Raw genomic sequence first — 19,943 nt, forward strand, 5'->3', positions numbered from 1 at the left:
ATGAGAGGAAAAAGGTAAAGCTGACCCACCCCCACTCCTACACACAACCTCATGCTCACCTGGCATCTTGTGTCTGCAGGCCCTTGGGCTGGGTAAGGAACACAACACTGCTTGTAGTGATAGGGACCTCATCTATTGAAGCAGGAGGCAGAGATAACCCTTTGTTCAAGAAATAGTAGAAGCAAGTAATGGTGGGGACTGAGCAGCCCTTGTTCATATCCAACACCCAGAGAGTTACTGGTTTTGACTGCAAATCCTTTCTGAGAGTCATGCTGCCATCTCTGGCTGTCCTCAGATAAGCAACAACTCCCTACCAGCCGAGTGATGAGTTATCTACTGACAAAGTTGATCCCCCATGAGACAAATCCCTTTGATCAGAAATTTTGTTTTGTTTCAGCTCATGGAGACAGATCACAGTGAGGCATCTGAGAGTCAATAAGAAAATGTTAATAGATTTACTCTTGCTGGGGAGGCCAGTACCAGTGTTTTAATCATCTTGTGGCTGCTTAATTAACATTTGTTGGCATTATTTCTGCTACTGTTAGCAAAATGTAAATATTTAAATGGCATGTATTTTTCATGAAGCAGGAGAACTATGAGCACAGAACTTGAGGCAAAGATCTGGCCTCATCTTAATTGCAGCTCTCATAAAACACACTCCGTAGCTTTTGGCAAGTGTCTTAACTTCCTGACTTTTCTACCTCAGTTTCTTCCCCCATAAAAGAGAGATAATGAAAACAGTTCTAAAGAGGGTTATAAAGATTAATCACCAATTGTCCAGAAAAATTCTTTGAAGATGAAAATGGGCAAATATAGTATTCTACCTGTGAGCAAAAGGACTCAGCAGAGAGAGACCATGAAAAGACATGGAACTATATACTGACATTATTCTATATACTTTGCATTCACCCTGTTTTAGCTGCTCAGGGTGCTGCATATTAAGTATATGCATACCACAGTGAGAAACAGAATATTCGGCCTGGCGCGGTGGCTCACGCTTGTAATCCCAGCACTTTGGGAGGCCGAGGCGGGCGGATCACGAGGTCAGGAGATCGAGACCACGGTGAAACCCCGTCTCTACTAAAAATACAAAAAATTAGCCGGGCGTGGTGGCAGGCGCCTGTAGTCCCAGCTACTCGGAGAGGCTGAGGCAGGAGAATGGCGTGAACCCGGGAGGCGGAGCTTGCAGTGAGCCGAGACTGCGCCACTGCACTCCAGCCTGGGCGACAGAGCGAGACTCTCTCTCAAAAAAAAGAGAAACGGAATATTCAAGAGAATAAACCAGAATGCTCTAAAAATAAAGTTGTTTGTGGAGAAGCTGTGTATTTCAAACTGCCACTAATGCCCAGATGGATCCTATTAAATAGATCCATCTTGGCTTTTTTGCTTTAACTTTTAGCTGCAAACTGTTTACAAGTCAGGAGAAGAGAAACTGTAGAAAATAAGAATCTTCAGTGTCAGAGAGCAAACAGTCCTCAAGGGAAAACATTATTGTTCATGTTCCGTCTATGAGAATAGAGTTTTTAAATATTTTGACAAGATTGCATGGAAATTGGTCTTTCTTTAAGGAACTTCTGACCCTTACATTGAGCTCATATAATGCAGTAGTTTATATTACCACAGGCTATGGGAAGATGAAAGGGGGTAGATTGTGAAGTCTGGAACTTCTTACACTGTCTGGAACAGTGAAAAACTATCTTCATGCTAAATCCATTTTATCCACTCCTTCAGGTTAAACAAAGCTGCTTCTTATGGCTTCCATTTTGAGTTGAGCTAAAAACAGCCAGGTTTGAAAAGGGAGATTTTATGAGGTGGAAAGATGACAAAACTATGGGTTATACTTCTGGTTTCATCCTTGAACAGTGACGTTGAAACCTGTTTCCTTACCTAAAAAAATAGGCCTACTCTAGGGGTATACAGTAGAGTAGTGAGTGTGCAGACTCCAGATCAGACCATTGGGATTAACTCCTGACTAAGTCACCTACAGCTAACATACTTGGGATGAGTTATTTAACTCAGTATTTTAACCAACAAGCAGGAATGGTAATCATAGGGGACTTCGTGAGAACAAAATGATAATATGTGTAAACCACCTAGATCTGACAGGGGTCCATAGTTAATGATTGATTAAAATTTAGCTGCTGTCATCGTTGAAGTCATTGTCATCATCATCCTCCTCCTCCTCCTCCTCATTGGCTGGGCTACCTCTGAAAGTTTTGTATCAAGCCTAAATGAATATAGGAATGTATTGCAAACTGCAAAGTGCTACAGGAGTGTAAGTTATAATTATATTAAATTAAAAATTTAGACCTGAGAGTCTGAGATTAAAGCCTTACATTCCACACATGGCTTGAGACAGTCTTCTTGGCTCAACAGGTAAGAAATAGGTGTCAGGAAAGCTCAGCTGCGTCTTACAGCCCTAATGTTGTCTGCTAGGGACACTCTCACCCATCTGTGCCTCAGTATCAAGTGCCATGGCTTCTCCCCATTCCCTGGTGGTCTGCCCAGGCCAGGAGCCTATGTGTGCCCCGGGGGAGAGGAGGAAAGGAATGTTTCCTGAGCAGCAAAGTGTGTGGGAAGTTCAGCAAGTGGAAGAAGGGAGTGAAGCATGATGAAATGTGGAAGAGAAACTTGGAGATATGAAAGGCCAAAGCTGCTTTTTTCTGCCGCAGACCTGGGGGAGGTGAGATATACTCAGAAAAATAGATAACAGTTGAGACAGGATGGTGGGAGGCTAAAGCAGGAAGGCCAGAAAAAGAGGAAAAACGCGGATTGGCCGTTTTATTGGAAGAGCAGGTACAAATTTCAGTGTCAAGTGAGAAAGAAATGTAACTGTATTTTTCTCTGATTGAACTAATTGTGGACCCTTTGCTTCTAAAGTGGTGAAGTTATCCTCAGGCATTCCTAGCCCAGTCTTTGTGGCTCTCTCACACACCCTTCAGAATGCTGCTCAAATGTTCCTCTATCAATGAAGCCTCTCTTAATCACATGATACAGAATAGCACTCCCTAACTCTATTCCAATCTCTTTCCATTTTTTGTTTGCGTGTGTTTGTGTGTCCACTGCATTTGCCACTATTTGAGATGATATAGCAGATAGATGATAGACAGATTTAGATAGACAGATGTAGGTATAATTTGTTCATTGCCTGACATCCCTTACTAAATGGAAGCTCCCTGAGGACTTTGATGAGCATCGAGGGCATCTGTGGTAATATGATGTAGATGACAGCAGACCCACTATGTCAGTCAGCATGAACTGTTTGTTACAGAAAATTTTCGTGAGGAAAAGGCAAGGCTGTTAGCCAATAAATAACTTAATTGTTTTCTTTAGGAAATCCCCTGAGAACAATTTATCAGAGACAATGTACTGTTCACTCATCAACCACAGCTTACTTATCAAAGTTCACTTCAAAATTCTCAATTTCCCATGTTCACTAATCCTGAAAAATTTTATAATAATTTCAGAGTGGGTAATTTCAGGTGCCCACTTTGAAAGGCCTGCCTTAAACTACTTGAGCTCAAACTCAAAGTCATACAACACTTAACTTTTGACTTCTCCTTTCTGAACCACTCTTAAAACTGTCAAGGTGGTGTTCTCCTTTATTGCGGTAAGTTCTAATGAATTTACCTTTGTTTTGTTAACAGGTTGTCTGGTGATATTTTGGGGAAGTTCAACATTGTTTAAACTTCTTACACTGTCTTTCATAGTGAAAACGATTAAGCAGAAGTTTTTTTTTTTTTTAAATGTTGTGCTTCCCATTCTTAGATCCATTCTAGGAAGATAATACGGGTTCTATGAGCATTGGTTGAATGGCTGAATGAATGAATGAATGAAGCAATGGATATAAGATCTCCACTCTCCCATCTCTGCAGTTCTTTAAAGGGACATTGTGCATTGGCATGGCAAGTCGAGAATACCTGGTCTGTGGTGTAGGTTCTTAGTCCAGACTAGCATCTCTTTATAACATCAGTCATCCCTTTGGGTCCCTGGCCACTGGATCATGCGGGATACTGAGGGGCCATCCTTTGTTCATTTCTGTGCTGGCTCCCCCAAGCCCTGATGGTATTCTTAGTTATTTCTGTATAGTCATTGTTCTGCTGCATCCACGCCATACATAAGTTGTGAAAAACTCACCTGTGTGTCTTAGGCTTTCCTCCACTCTTTTGCCACTCTGAATGCATGGGAAATCATTTGCTTATTATGTGCTTAGTGGTTGTGTCCAGTCCCTCAACCTAAGCACAGCAGCCATTTCTTCTACTCTCACACAAGACCAGCCAGGCTCAACTCCCTAGGCCAGGGGCTGACAAGTGTTTCTGTAAAGGATTAGATAGTAAATATTTAGGGCCATGCAAACCATAAGGTTTCTGTTGCAACATTAGGCTCTGCCATTGTGACATAAAAGAAGCCATAGACAGTACAGAAATAAATATGTATTTACAAAAAAAGGAAGGCTGGTCTGTGGACCAGCCAGTGTTTCATGACTCCTGTCCTAGGCAATACTAGGATAAGAATATACACGTAATAGGATGTTAGAGGATTACATGCATTGATACATGTAAACCACTTGCATAGTAAATTTGGCAATTAGAAGGTCATTAATAATTTAGTGAGAGCAGTTTCTCTGGAATGTTGGTGGCAGAAGTCAGACTGCAGTTGACTAAAAAAGGAATAAGGCATTGAAATATTTAGTATAGATTATACCTATAAGCAGTTTGAATGAGAAGCGAAGGTGAAATTAAATTGTATTTAGAAAGAGAAACAAGACCAAAGAAGGTGTGTATGTGTGTGTGATTGTTCTAGGCAATTTGAACACGTTTATAGGCTGAGACAGAATACAAAGGGACAATTTAGAGATCGATGGAAGAGGGTGATTCACAGGAAAGTTCTTAAAAGGGTACGAAGAGGGCTTTGAGAGGAATTATCCCGGTGTAGAATGGGCTCATTCTCTGAGACTGCAGAGAAGTGCACATGTGACAGTGATGTTGGCAGACAGAAGTTGGGAGTCTCACTTGCTGTTTCCTATTTAGATTACAAATTTGGGGTGGGGAGAGAGGAAAGGTGTCACAGCATCCTTTACTGAGTGGAACCACATGTGTACATACATATTACGTGTGTGTGTGCATGTTTATTAGACAGTAGGCTTGAGTAAATGTGATGAGGAGAAGGAGGGGAGTAGGAGTTCATCAAGGTCAAGTAAAATGACTGATATGGAGCATTGAGGACCAAGTAAGTGATGGCCTCAATCTAATAGTTGTGAGCCTATCTTTATCTTTGGATCCATAGCCCAGATATGTAAATGAAGAAGTCTGATTATGAGATTACATAGACTGTATAGACAAAACATGCTACCAAACAACTGCTCTTTGCAGTAAGTTTTGGAGAAACTTGCCATTTGGATCCTGCCTGATGTACTCTTTAAAGGACTTCATGTCTCTGAAACAACTGTGGTAATGTTCCAAGGAGCTCTCCTTTATCATTTTATATTAAACATATTCTCAGTCTGTGATGATCTTAACTAAAGACGTTCGATTTTGAAGTCCTGTAGAGATCTTCCAATCAACCATGATTTTCAGGATAGAGGCACTATTCAGAGTCCTTAAACTAGTTAAGATTAGATCCTACTTAGGAGCCTAGCTCTTTTCAACTGCATCACAATATGATTTTTTTCAACTATCCTGTGATTTTTTTTCTTCCACTAGAGATAAAATCTCCACTTATTTTATAATTAAAGACATTATTTGTTGTCAGCATTCTTTAAAAAATGTGTAGCATTTCCTACAGAAATGGAAAGATAGATGAAAAGATTTTTTTGGCTAGGTGCGGTGGCTCACGCCTGTAATCCCAGCACTTTGGGAGGCCGAGGTGGGTGGATCGCCCAAGGTCAGGAGTTCAAGACCAGCCTGGCCAACATGGCGAGACCCTGTCTCTACTAAAAATACAAAAAAATTAGCTGGGCGTGGTGGCAGGTGCCTATAATCCCAGCTACTCAGGAGGCTGAGGCAGGAGAATCGCTTGAACCTGGGAGGCGGAGGTTGCAGTGAGCCGAGATCGTGCCATTGCACTCCAGCCTGGGCAATAAGAGCAAAACTCTGTCTCCAAAAAAAAAAAAAAAAAAAAAAAGTTAACATTTTTTTCTATGTGGAAAGATATTTTAGTTTCTCTAAAACTATCAATTAAATATAGTAAATCTATTCATGAGAAAATTTATCCATTAAATAGTTAAATGATTTACTCAAGGTCAGATTTAAATTACTCTTAATACTGGCTCATTATCCTAAACTTTTAAATGTGTTCCCTTATGTATTAGGTTTTGGCTTTACAACAAAACATTTTTCATGATAAAATGGACATTTTCTAGATGAAAAAATACAATTGTACTAAATAAGTATATGGATCAGAGGCGACACAGTCTTTAGGTTGTACAAATAGGCTTCCCTATCAACAGAATAAATAGATAAATACTTATTTTTATTTAAGAAGTGCTTATTTACTTTTAAGTTCCAGTGTAGCATTTTTGATTTTGTAACCAACTGAAAGAAAAACAGTTTAATACAACTATCTGGGGGAAAAACATGCTTACTTTTTCACTCTAGCTAGGATCCTTTCAGTTTGTCATTTCTTCCCTATTGACTTCAGAAATGACATGTTCATTTTATACTCTAGTACTCTATTATTTCAAATAAGTAGTCTATTTAGGCCTCACAAATTCTTGCTAAATAAAACGTAAATGGAATGAAACTAGCCTGCACTTCAGAAGAAAAGGTATAGCATTGAACAAATAAACTTATACGTGCTTCTAGGTACAAAAACAATTTTTAGATGAATACACAAAGAGAAATCATATTTTATCTGCAATACTGTGGTGTATATTATCTCTGATTTTTGAAATATGTTACCTCAATTTAAGAATAAGATAAGTTACTTTTAAAGTAATAGATACTAGCACAAAAATTGTTCATATAACTACACTTTTTTAAAGAAAAGTAGTCACATTTTGAGAAATTGATAAAAATTAATGCCTTTTGTTTTCATGAAAGGATATTTTTGGGACAATCAATGCATAAGATTTTTAGCTACAAGTGAACATTTTAAAAGAGATATGCATTTGTTCTCATTTTAATAAATGATCTGTCCTAACATTTTCAGGAACATAACAAGTATTAAAGTTGGCATCAGTAAATCATAGTTCTTATGATAATCATAACTGCCAAAATGACATCAGTCATGTTAATTCCAAAGTGCAAAACATTCTTGCATAGCACATAGTATATCTCTTAACCATTAAATAGATAACTACCAATCAGCCACAACCACAGATTTTTGAGTTAACATGTATGGTCCTTAAATCCTACTAGCACTATACGACTAAAGTCTGTGACGTGTAGAATATGGCAAACTTCGTGATGTATCTATAGTTAAATAAAAGAAGACACACACATGATAAAAGTAGCAACACACAGGGTACTTACCCTCAGAGAATGCTATATTTAAATGTATATTAAAAAATAAATATAATAGGCAATAAAATTTCTGTGATTGACTGAAAGGCTTTTCTCAGGAGGTACATGAATAAGTTTGAACTATAGAATCAAAGCAGTATTTTAGCACTGACTGATTTCCTATGATAAAATAGGTTTCCTGAGATTTAACTTGAGAATAAATGAAATTTCTAGTAGCCTAATTACAGAAATAAGGCAACTTTAAGACAGTGTTTCTTGAAATTATAATCATGTTTGTGAATTTCAGGCAAAGCTCAAGTTCAATATGCTTCAAGGTCATGATTATACCTTTTAAAGTAATATTAAAGAATGAATGCAAGCCTGCAAGTCTGTGACCTGAATGTTGTTTTGTTGCTATACTATATATTTTAAAATAGAATACCATGAGGAAAACAGTGCTGAGTAGGACCAATGCAAAGCTTTCAAATATTTATGAATCAGATCATTAATAATACCAACCAAGTACTAAGTGTGAGCAGTCAATCGATGTAAAACCTGTACAGTTATTGGCCCTCTCTGACTGGTTGGAAAAGTATGGGGTAACTAATGATATAAAATGCTTATTACAAATTTGATAGTTATACAGGTATATATTAAGATCTGGGAATAAAATGATAAACTGAACCATAGAAAAGAGATTTTGAAGCAATTACTAATCAGGGTAAGATTCTAATAAATCAATCAGCATTAAGGTTGCTCTTCATCAGCTAGATTCATGGTATTGCAAATTATTTACATTTTTAAAGGCTCACCTGGCTTAGCAATGATATTCAAATAATTTCCATAATGTCACCCGACAAGGACACCTTAGAAAATTGCTTATTAACTCTTAGATTTTAATGGAACAAAAAGAGTGTAGGGAAAAAAAGAAAAGAAGGGGGAAAAAAAATTCACCTCACCTAAGCCAGTTAGAGGAAAATATGAAGGAAAAAATGCCAAATATAAAGGAGTAAAATTGTAACATGTATCTACAAGCATAGAGTCAGCCTACTGACATAGAGTGTAGATGTATAGCTGTAGAATCGTGCAATTTTTCTATGACAGCATATCTGTAAGTAATTTATATGATTATAGAATAAGCAGTGATAGTCTAAGCCCCTTTTCATACATTTGGTGAAAACCACACAGTACCCTATTTATATACTGTATCCATTCCAATTAGCATATATTTTAGCTTCAAAGCAGAACAATAGAAGTTACATCATCATCACTTTACAAAAAAAAATGACTTTTTTAATGTTCTTGAAAAATCTCTAAGGTGAAAAGAAACTCTGCCCAGAGTAGGTTCCACGGAGCACTCAAATTTTTCCCTGTGGTGGAATTTCATTATATTCTGCACCTTGCCAGAAATTACTTTCTAAATTACTCTCTGTGCTGAATTGAACAGAGAGTACATAAGCAAAGAAACAAAAGTGCTTTAAACACAAAGGAACAAAGAGGGAAAAAAACTTCTTAAGCAAATATTCATTCATGTTGAAAGTATCATTTTCTGCTGCTGCACTTTTAGGCATACAAAATTTGACTCAATCTCAGCCCTCAAGGTGCACACAGTCTACTTGGACAGAGATAACTGATAGAACATGAAATAGATAAAAATATAAATATCTACCCACTCTCTAGAGATAGCCTTATCTTATTCACTCCCACTGCTTAAACTATTATCTACATGGTACGGCCAAAGACTCTCTAAATATTATCTTCACTCTCACCTATTCTCTGTGATTCATATTATGCTTTTATAATCCAATAGATGTCTCAATAGTTCTTTAAACTAATGTGAAAATCACTAGCTTTCACTCTCAGACTATACTACAAGAACTACTTTTTCTAATTTTTTCCTTAAAAAATAAGTTTAACCTTCTGATCACCAACTCTTCTTTCTCCTTCACATTTTCTCATTTAGTCAATCCTTCAACTCATCTGTGAAGAATTTCTCAAATTCTCTCCATTCCCACTGCCCGAGCTGATAGCATTATCTTTGGCCTGCACTACTTCAAGAGTTTCTCAGACTGATCTCAATTACTGCAGGCTCTCTTCACTGTAATTCATCCTCATCATTCCTACCAGTTCCCTTTCTAATATAAATCTGATGAGATAAAGCCCTTGCTTAAATATTGACTATTTCTATCTATAGAAATGGCCGGGCGTGGTGGCTCAAGCCTGTAATCCCAGCACTTTAGGAGGCCGAGGTGGGCGGATCACGAGGTCAGGAGATTAAGACCATCCTGGCTAACACGGTGAGACCCCGTCTCTACTAAAAATACAAAAAAATTAGCCGGGCGTTTTGGCGGGTGCCTGTAGTCCCAGCTACTTGGGAGGCTGAGGCAGGAGAATGGCGTGGACCCAGGAGATGGAGGTTGCGGTGAGCCGAGATGGCACCACTGCACTGTAGCCTGGGGGACAGAGAAAGACTCCGTCTCAAAAAAAAAAAAAAATAGAAACAAGACCTATCAGCTTTCCCACTTTTATCTCTTGCCACTTCCCACCTGCCATCAATATTGAACTATTCATATGAACTAAACATAATATGTCTTTCCACACTGAACATATTTTTTACTGTATCTAACCAAGATGTGCACGTTATCCTTTTCTCCTCTGGCAAATGCTTACCTAACCTTCAGTACCCTAATGGAATGTCACTTCCTCTGTAGCATTATCCTTCCCATGTGCTCTCATGGCACAATTTATATAAATATATATCTCTCTATATATTTATATACATACATATTATATATTTATAAACATACATATTATATATTTATAAACATAAATCATACTACCATGGTTATATATATATTGGTATGGCTTATGTTTTCTTTGTTAGACTATAGGTCATTTTTGTAATTTTTACTTGAATGAATTTGGAAAGTACAGTGATACAAATAAACAGAGTTTGTTAGTAGAGTACAAATTACCAAGGCTAGGCTGAGAAATCAGGAAGGACTCACGTAAAATAATTCAGTCTTAGGAGTACATGTACATCAGCAAGCTAGGAAAGGGGGAGGACATTCCAGCAGAAGGACAAACATGTACAAAATGTCATGTTCAGTAATCCGTAAGTATTTGCTAGTGGTAAAGCTGGGAAAATGTATATATAAGCTAAGGGGGATAGGAAAAGATAATTGAACCTGATCCTTCAAATGTTTAAATGATGTTGCTAAAGACTCAGATGAGTTGAGCTAATCTGCAAGGATGTAAGATTTTGTTCAACTGTACCTAGCAATACAAAGAATATAGAGTTTGATACTGATCTGGGTTGGGATTTGTGGGGCAGGTGTGGCATAAGCAGACAAGTATAAGGATAATGAAGATCTTAGTGAATGGTTCAGATAACGTGTCATTGGTTCCAGACTATGTAGAAGAACTGGGAGGAATCAAGGAACACAGACTATGTTTTCAAAAATCAGATATGCTGGAACTGCAAAATTGAAAGCTGTAATTCATGGATCCAATAGGTTATTTACTAAGCACTTCCTATGTCCCAAGTACTGTTTTAGGCACTGGGGATACAACAATGAAAAGAAAGACAAAAATCCCCAAGATGTTTGTTAATCTTCAAGTTTTCAGAGGTAAACCAGTTCTGGAAAACATCATGACCACACACGACTCAAGTGTGGTGGAAGTCTGGGTCCCTGGAGTTTAGGAGAACAAGGAACTCTAAGGAAAACATATTCCATAAAAATATGTTTGAGTGATAAACAGGAAATCAGAATAATCAGGACATAAGGACTTGGATGATAATGGAGACAAAAGGCTAGGTGCAAGTTTTCAGTGAATGTGGAGTGAACAGGAGGTTGCTGGACTGTAAAGATGAAACTGGGTAGAAGAGAGCATGGTCAGATGTAAATGTTTCATTGAAGTAAGAATTTTTACTTGAAAGTAGAATATGACGAGAAGCAGCCATTGAGAGAAAAGAACATGCACTACTTTCTGATCCTGTGGGATGCACAACATGGGCAGAACTAGGTTAGTATTGGTTAAGACAAAACCAAGGAAGACACATTTTATGAACATTAAGGATACGTTTTGTTTACCATGGCATGAGGAACAGCGTTCCACAGGCCCATTATAAAGGTCAAGGAGATAGTAGCAGTGAAGTTGGTTCAGAAAAAAAAAAAAAAAAAAAAGCACAGAAAAGTATATGGGTGAGTGTGAGGTGGAAGATGAGAAATGATTTGAGAAATGCACATTGTGGGCAGTGATCTGAGTGCACTTAGCTGACTCAAGTGTTACAAAGAGTATATAGTGCAGCAGATGAGTGCAGGTTCTAGAGAAAGAATTCCTGTTAGAATTACAGCTTTACCACATATAGACTCTGTGACTTTGGAAACCGTATAAAGCACTTTATGTAGAGCTTGCCAAAGGCAATCTTTTTTTTTTTTTTTTTGAGACGGAGTCTCCCTCTGTCGCCCAGACTGGAGTGCAGTGGCACGATCTTGGCTCACTGCAAGCTCCACCTCCCAGGTTCACGCTATTCTCCTGCCTCAGCCTCCTACAGGTGCCCGCCACCACTCCCGGCTAATTTCTTTGTATTTTTTTAGTGGAGACGAGGTTTCACCTTGTTAGCCAGGATGGTCTCGATCTCCTGACCTCGTGATCCGCCCGCCTCGGCCTCCAAAAGTGCTGGGATTACAGGCGTGAGCCACCGCGCCCGGCCGCAGTTCTTAAATAGTAGCTATTATTAATGTGCTAAAACCAAAGGAAGTGTTGAAAGTTGAAAGAAATAGTCACTGAGGGCCTGTTTTGTAAGCTAGTGTAGGCTGACGCCTTGAGAAATCAGAGGTCTGTAGATGTAGAAGTTAGTACAAATAGGTTCCGAGTGGAAATGGAAGTGAACATATTGCAAAACTCAGAGTGGACTGAGGCTTCACTACACTGGGGTAAGTAACAGACATACTAGGTGATCAGAGCCTCACAGCCAGCACAGGTATTAAGTGTTGGAAAATCAGTGGCCTTGTTATATAAGCCAATGATTCTCAACCTTTGGTGTCCATCAGTCATCTGCAAGGCTTGTTAAAAAAACAAATCGCTGAGCCCCACCCCACCTAATCTGTATTTCAGTAGATCTAGGGTGAGTCTTGAGAATATGCATTTATACTAAGTTCTCAAGTAATGTTGGTACTGGTCCAAGGACCACAAATAAGAGAATCATAAATTCAGGCCCTAATTACAAATGCATTCCTGGTAATCAGAGGTCATTAATAAAGTCTGTTTTGAATGAATAAAGTGATCAGCTAAATAGTACAGAAAGCTATGTAGTCTCTAGACATCAGAGAGGGCTCTACAGAGGAGGGGAAATTTAATGACTCTGGAAGGATACGTGGAGATCAGAGAGCTAGAAGCAAGCAAGCTGAGGGGAGAGAGAAACACAAAAACCTAACTCCAAAAAAAAATGTGTGTATGTTGTTAGAAAGCAGCTAGTATGGCTGAAACAGACTATAACTATTTTATACACACACACACACACACACACACACACACACACACACACACACACACACGAACACACATACATTCCTTTTACGCAGAGTCGAGATTCTGGTGTACCTACCCAACTTGAAGAGTAAAAAGCAAAGAATGCTATCACCTGGTCTCTGCAACTGGCTCACCTCCACCGGAAAGTGAGCCCAGCTTGGTGTTTATTTGTCCCTACCCTAGAGCCTGAAGTAGGCAGGGCAATGAGACAGGATAAATAAATGTGTCAAATGAAAATTCTGCATATTTATGGAGGCATGTGATAAAGTGTTATCACTAAAAGCTTGTGGCCTGGGATGACAGGAGGAGAATCAGCGTTTAAAATACAGGTTCAGGCTTTACCATCTGCTATATGACCTTGGTAGTTAACACCTACTGAACCTGTTTTCTCTAATATGGAAGTAATATTTGTCAAAGGAATTAAATCATCAAATGCATATAGAGTTCGGCATAGTGAATGTGGCTAGAAAATATTCTCTAAGCTCTAGCTATTACTTATTACAAGACCACACCTTTAAATCCAGACCTACTGGACATCAGATTCGTTTTCCTGCTGCCACTGCTCCAACAGGAGTGTCATTTCCTGAAGCTTTACTAAGCCCTCATCTGAAAAAGGAAAACAGATGTTCCAATGCTGGTACTTCAGGACAAAGATGGAGGACAGCTGAAAGTTCTGGCTCTTTAGTGCAAAAATGCATTTAGATCTCATGATGAAAATGTGTAAGACTTACATCTAAAAGACAAAAGAAATGTTAATATAAAATTGTGTCAGAAATAAGACAGCTAGATAAGGGGACAGAACCAAAAGGATAAAATTCAAAAAGCATGCTTTGCTCCATCCTCTTTTTTCACCGAAGGACTACCAGATGGATGGTTTACTTTTAGTGTTGGTTGTATATACAAATTAAAGGCGTATGTCCTCTTCTTGCACTGCAAATCTAACAAAGCTAGATTAAGACCATGGGCAGGAACACCATTCTGATTTTGTCATGTCTTCATCACAGCAAATGAAAACAGTGTAAATTTAGTTTTTTATACTGAAACTCAAAATTTTCAGCAAATTGTCAAATAGCTGTTATTGGCTCCTTAGGAAATATTTTTTTTTAAGGATGCAGAAAAGAATAAAATTCACCATGATTCCAGATCCCAATGCATGAAGTTGATTGTTGAGAGTAGCGCAGATGGAAAAGGACATACGTAACCATGTTTGCGTTCTTTCAATAATCTTCTTACATGTTAAATAATGTTGCTATGTTCTTGTGTGTCTTGTTTTATAATCTCAATTGCTTCCTATAGTTTGCCTCAACAATTCTACAAGGAACCACATACTTCAGCTTTCCAACCCCAGCAGAAAACAAAATCCTAGCTATTCTTAAAAAAAAAAAAGGAAAACCTTGTTACTGGCAGATTAGTACTTGTGTATATTGTGTTTATATATACAATTTAGTGAAAATAGATGACAAGTGAAAACAAAATTTGGACTAATTTTGCCACTTATTTTTCATTTATTAGGGCCATGTGCTAGACGAAGAGGGTCTGAGATTTATGCAGTAAATATGTTAAATATTGATTGAATAAAATGAGAGTTATTTTATGTTTGGATAGGTCAAACACTATTAAACTATTACAACTAAATTATATCTACTCAATAACAGTTCATTTAAAGTATGTGTCAAAATTTGACAGGCTTTTGGGAGTTTCTAAATTGGGATTTGACCTAAGATATCAACTCCATAAATCATCCCAGTTATGAATGATTTTCGTAAAAAGAAAGACACTGGAAAAGAAAAAACCTGAAAGAGACTATGTTATTGGTAACCTAGATTTCTAGGTTAAGTATAGTGATTCAGTGAAACGCTAACACAATTATTTTTGGGAAAACTTAGGTATCTATCATAAAGCTCAATATTCCCATAGACATTTTGTTTACTTGATTTAAAATAATTCTCATGACTAGGTGTGGTGACTCACACATGTAATCCCAGCACTTTGGGAAGCCAAGGCAGGCGGATGGCTTGAGCCCAAGTTTGAGACCAGTCTGGGCAACATGGCAAAACCTTGTCTCTACAAAAAAACCACAAAAACTAGTCAGGCATGGTGATGCATGCCTGTGGGGGACTGAGGTGGGAGGATCTATCGAACCTGGGAAGTTGAGGCTGCAGTGAGCTGTGATCATGCCATTTGCACTCCAGCCTGGGTGACAGAGTGAGACCATGTCTCAAGAAAAAAAAAAATAAACTCAATTACAAATGACTTTAACGACTTTTATATATAAAAAAAATTGAAGTAGATAGCAGGTGGAGAGACATAGGTAGTAATGTATGGTGAATTTTCAATCATTAATCTGTTTCTTTGTTGGTCACATACTTGAGAATATATTGCATGTATAGTTCTACTCAAATTATCTAAAAAATATATTATGGCTAACAGACACTTTTACAAGTAGTATTAACCGTACTGTGAGGATTCAACATTTTTTAAAGGGTAAGCATTTTTTATAAAGGGGTTTTTGCTTATCTACATTAATTCTTTCTACTCAACAAAATAATTTACATGTCAAAACTTAAAATTGTATCTTAGAGTAGTGACTCTCAAAATTCTCAAGCCAGAACAGCAGCAGCAATAGCATACAGTGAACCAGTATTCCTGGGGAGACCTGAAAGCACAGCTTTAAGTAGTCTTAAAAGCATAGTGGCTAAAATGACCTTGAAATTTCATCTTGGCCGGGTGCCATGGCTCATGCCTGTAATCCCAACACTTTAGAAGGCTGAGGCAGGTAGATCACTTGAGGTCAGGAGTTCGAGACCAGCCTGGCCAACATGGTGAAACCGTCTCTACTAAAAATACAAAAAAATTAGCCGGGTATGGCGGCACACGCCTGTAGTCCCAGCTACTCAGGAGGCTGAGGCAGGAGAATTGCTTGCACCTGGAAGGTGGAGGGTGCAGTGAGCAGATATCACACTGTTGCACTCCAGCCTGGGTGACAGAGCAAGACTCTCTCTCAAAAAAAAAAAAAAAAAAAGAGATAAATCTCATTTCAAGTCTTGTAACTTACAAGCTTTATGTTTTGCAGTTTTCTAATGATATATATCCATGTTTCATGAAAAAATGTTTTAAGTTAACCATGGAAAGACAATTCAAAAACATGCATGTTTCTTCCATGGTTTTGCCTAATCCTTATCACACCGAGAGGCATGGCCATGGGTTCAAACTGCCAAAGTATAACGCAGCTTTACTGAGTAAGGGTCTTCCTTTTACTCTTATTCAACAAGATTCTTTTGGAAGTCTTAATTTTGTAATTTTAAAAGAATCTAGTATCAAGTTTTACGTGCAGCTTTTAGATGGATAAGTTTAAGTAAACTTATTTGTATGGTTTTTTGGAATTATAACAAAGAAACATACAAAAACTAAACCAATTCAAAAGGGATATTTTAGTGAACATAAATTCACTGTATTTGTCATGTCAACCCTATCCCTTCTCATAAGTCCATTTTACCAATTACTGCATTTAGAATCCCTAGTGGAGCCCAAACAACTTAGCACAGCCTATAATCTGACTTTTCTATCCAAACATATTTCTCTATTTGTTCCTTGTCTCCTAATTTATGACCTAGCCATGCTGAACTTTCTCCAGGGTGCCGTAATCTTGATTCTAGACTTTTTTTGTCCCCCCCCCTTTTAAATAAACTGTTCTGTTTCTAACACTTGTGTCCCCAACACTTACCTCCAACCCAGGTAATACACTACCTTCAAGAATCCTTTCCTAACTGCTAAAGATTGCGCACACTGTAATAACACCCAGTAGTTCCTCCAGAAAATTTATCAAACCATGTAATTCTTTACTTATTTCACACTGAACCGAAAGCCCCATGATAGAAAGAAATTGTGTTTTAGTTATTTAGGTTGGTGCAAAAGTAATTGTGGTTTTTGTAATTTTAATGGCAAAAATCGCAATTACTTTCGCACCAACCTATATTTCATCCACAGCATCTAAGCTGGCACATAGTTAGCAGGTAATGAACACTTGTTGAACAAAACAATTAAAGACTCTCAAGAGGTTAAATGTTAGCAAATAGGCTGGGAGCGGTGGCTCACGCCTATAATCCCAGCAGTTTGGGAGGCTGAGGCAGGTGGATCATTTGAGGTCAGGAGTTCGAAACCAGCCTGGTTAACACGGTAAAACCCCGTCTCTACTAAAAATACAAAAATTAGCTGGGTATGGTGGTGGCTGCCTGTAATCCCAGCTACTCGGAAGGCTGAGGCAGGAGAGCTGCTTGAACCCGAGAGGTGGAGGTTGCAGTGAGCTGAGATCACACCGCCACACTCCAGCCTGGGTGACAGAACAAGACTCTGTCTAAAATAATAATAATAATAATAATAATAATAATAATAATAATAATAATAATAAAAGCAAATGTTAGCAACGTTATGTGGCTAGTAATCCATATTTCTAGGAGCTATTTTCCTTGAAAGTTGATAGTAATCCATATTTTTAGGAGCTATTTTACTTGAAAGCATAATAATGGATGTTTTACACTGACATACAATCTTTAAAACTGAAACCAACCTCTTCTTAACTGTATAAAGTTAATTGCAGGTACACTCCTGCAGTTAACTTTATAAATAGATACAAAAAATTAAACTACTACTTTACAAAACAAAAATGGAAAGTCAAAGTAATAAATTAATCTCATATGTACAGTGTTATTCACAATGGTGTAGAGAGAAAAGAACAAAGACTTTGAGGTCAAAAAATGTCTCATAATTATCTCAACTTAAAATTGGGCCAAAAGTTGATTTTTGTACCACTAGATATTCCCAACCCTGTATTTCTACAGCATATTTCATAAGTTATCTTACTCGAAACTACAAATAACACAAGACAGAAAAGACATGTACTATCATCACCTCCATTGTACAGATGAGAAAATTGTACAGACTTAGATAAATGAAGTGCCTTGCTCAAGCTACCATTGGTAAATGGTGATATGCTCAGCCTCCTGTTCCCTGATGTCCTTATTTTGCTGTACTGTATACTGTCATAACGTGAATCAGACTAGAAGCTATTTGAAAGTAGTAAGTCAGTTATACTATAACACAACATAGGCATTTCCAAGAATTGCCACACTATGCAAAATCATACAATAAAAACCACAGGACTTATGAGGAAAATGATAAGGTTAGGGCACAACACTCAAAATCTTCATCTGTGACACTAAAAAGGATAGAATTAATTTCTTAAAGCAGCACAGTTTACATGTTAAATGGTTAATATATAAATACTACTATAAATGACTTTATCTTGAAAAAGACCTGAAGTTTGCTTGAAAAAAAGAGGGTGTCAGATGTGTTGAAAACAGCTATCTGAAATTGGATGGGAAGTTATTAGCACCAGATATGGATGAGCGTGGCTCTTAACTTGTGGAAAACTGAGAATGCTAATAGATGTCTGAGGTATGTACATGTGTGCACACCATATATATATTTCTTACACAGCTGGTTCAGCTGGTTGTAATTTCCTGCTTTCATTTGTTTCTCAGGATGAAATCTTAAGTAAACATGAAATTCACATTATGGTTAAATTTTTCCCTAATAAATTAAATATGCTAGAACGAATATGCATTTCCAATGTCTGTGGTTCTGTTTATCTTTGTATTCTCTACAATGTACATAGCAAATGTCCAACGTACATAGCAAATGTCTTTTGAGAGGTCAAAATGATTTTAGGGGAAAAAAAACCTTCCATAAATAGAATGCCAAAAACTGCCCCCACCCTCAATTAGAGGAAAAGAAAAACTATTAATGGAACGGAACAGTATTTCACATAATCCTTATAAGTGAACATATGAAGTAATTCTCTCCATTTTACAGATGAGAAAATAATGGTTTTTAAATGTCTCATGTCAATGTCTATGCTTTTTCCAGAGTAAAAATGTATTTATAATATATATTTTACACTATAAAACTCCAAACGTAGGGCAAAGACAACTATAGCAATGTTACTATCTCTTCCTGTGGCTAATTTCTAAGAATCATGACTATATGAATCGGAATCACATTTTAGAATTCTACAAATCTCCTTTTTAAAGGAGCTCTTTAACCATAATTCTTCGACCAATTTCCCTCCACTATAGTTGAATATACCAGTAATAAATACATGAATGCTTCATGTAAATCACTACTAGTGATTTCAACCATCTGGAACCACCGCAATCCCAGAAGTTAAAAAGCAAAACTGGAAAATAATAATAATAAAAAACCCCACAAAAAAAGGGAGTGGGGGGCAGGGAGGTTTTAAGTTGAACCAGATAAAAATAGCATAACACCTGAATATTACATAAAATGCACTATCATTTATCAACTCATTAACCACAAATAAAAAGAATCTAACTGGCTGATTATGGTTATAAAAAGTCTAAGTCATTTAGTTGCAAAGAAGAGAATGATGGAAGAAAAACAGAAATAAACAGTGTTAAGTGATGGACAGCTAATGCAGCAACAAGGTTTAGAGACAAATGCGGGTGGTAAGCAGGAAATAGTAAGACATGACAATAGATAAAATTGCTAGCCATAAGAATATTTTAAAATTTTGCTAAGGTTATGGGGAATAGCCCCTGAAGGCATACTTTGCACAGGTAATATATCTTTACAGTACAGCTCTAACTTTCAGAGGGAATATCAGAGTCATCATTCAGTAAGGCTTAGGCATTTCAACTGTTAGACTGTGCTATGCAATAGGAGTAGAGAATGTGACTGAGGAAGCATTAATAGAAAAGGTATTTATGAAAATGACCCGAGTATCATTTTATTAAACCACAAAATGTAATAAACAAATCAGGAATTAAGTGTATTAATTTGCATTCTATTAAAAAAAATCAATTCACATGGACATTCCTTCCCTGTCAGATTAGACTTTTAACACTAAATAATCATACTGATTTCTATTATAAGCTATCAACTTGTACA

Source organism: Hylobates moloch, unplaced genomic scaffold, assembly GCF_009828535.3.
Source record: "Hylobates moloch isolate HMO894 unplaced genomic scaffold, HMol_V3 SCAFFOLD_5, whole genome shotgun sequence".
Taxonomy (NCBI): domain Eukaryota; kingdom Metazoa; phylum Chordata; class Mammalia; order Primates; family Hylobatidae; genus Hylobates; species Hylobates moloch.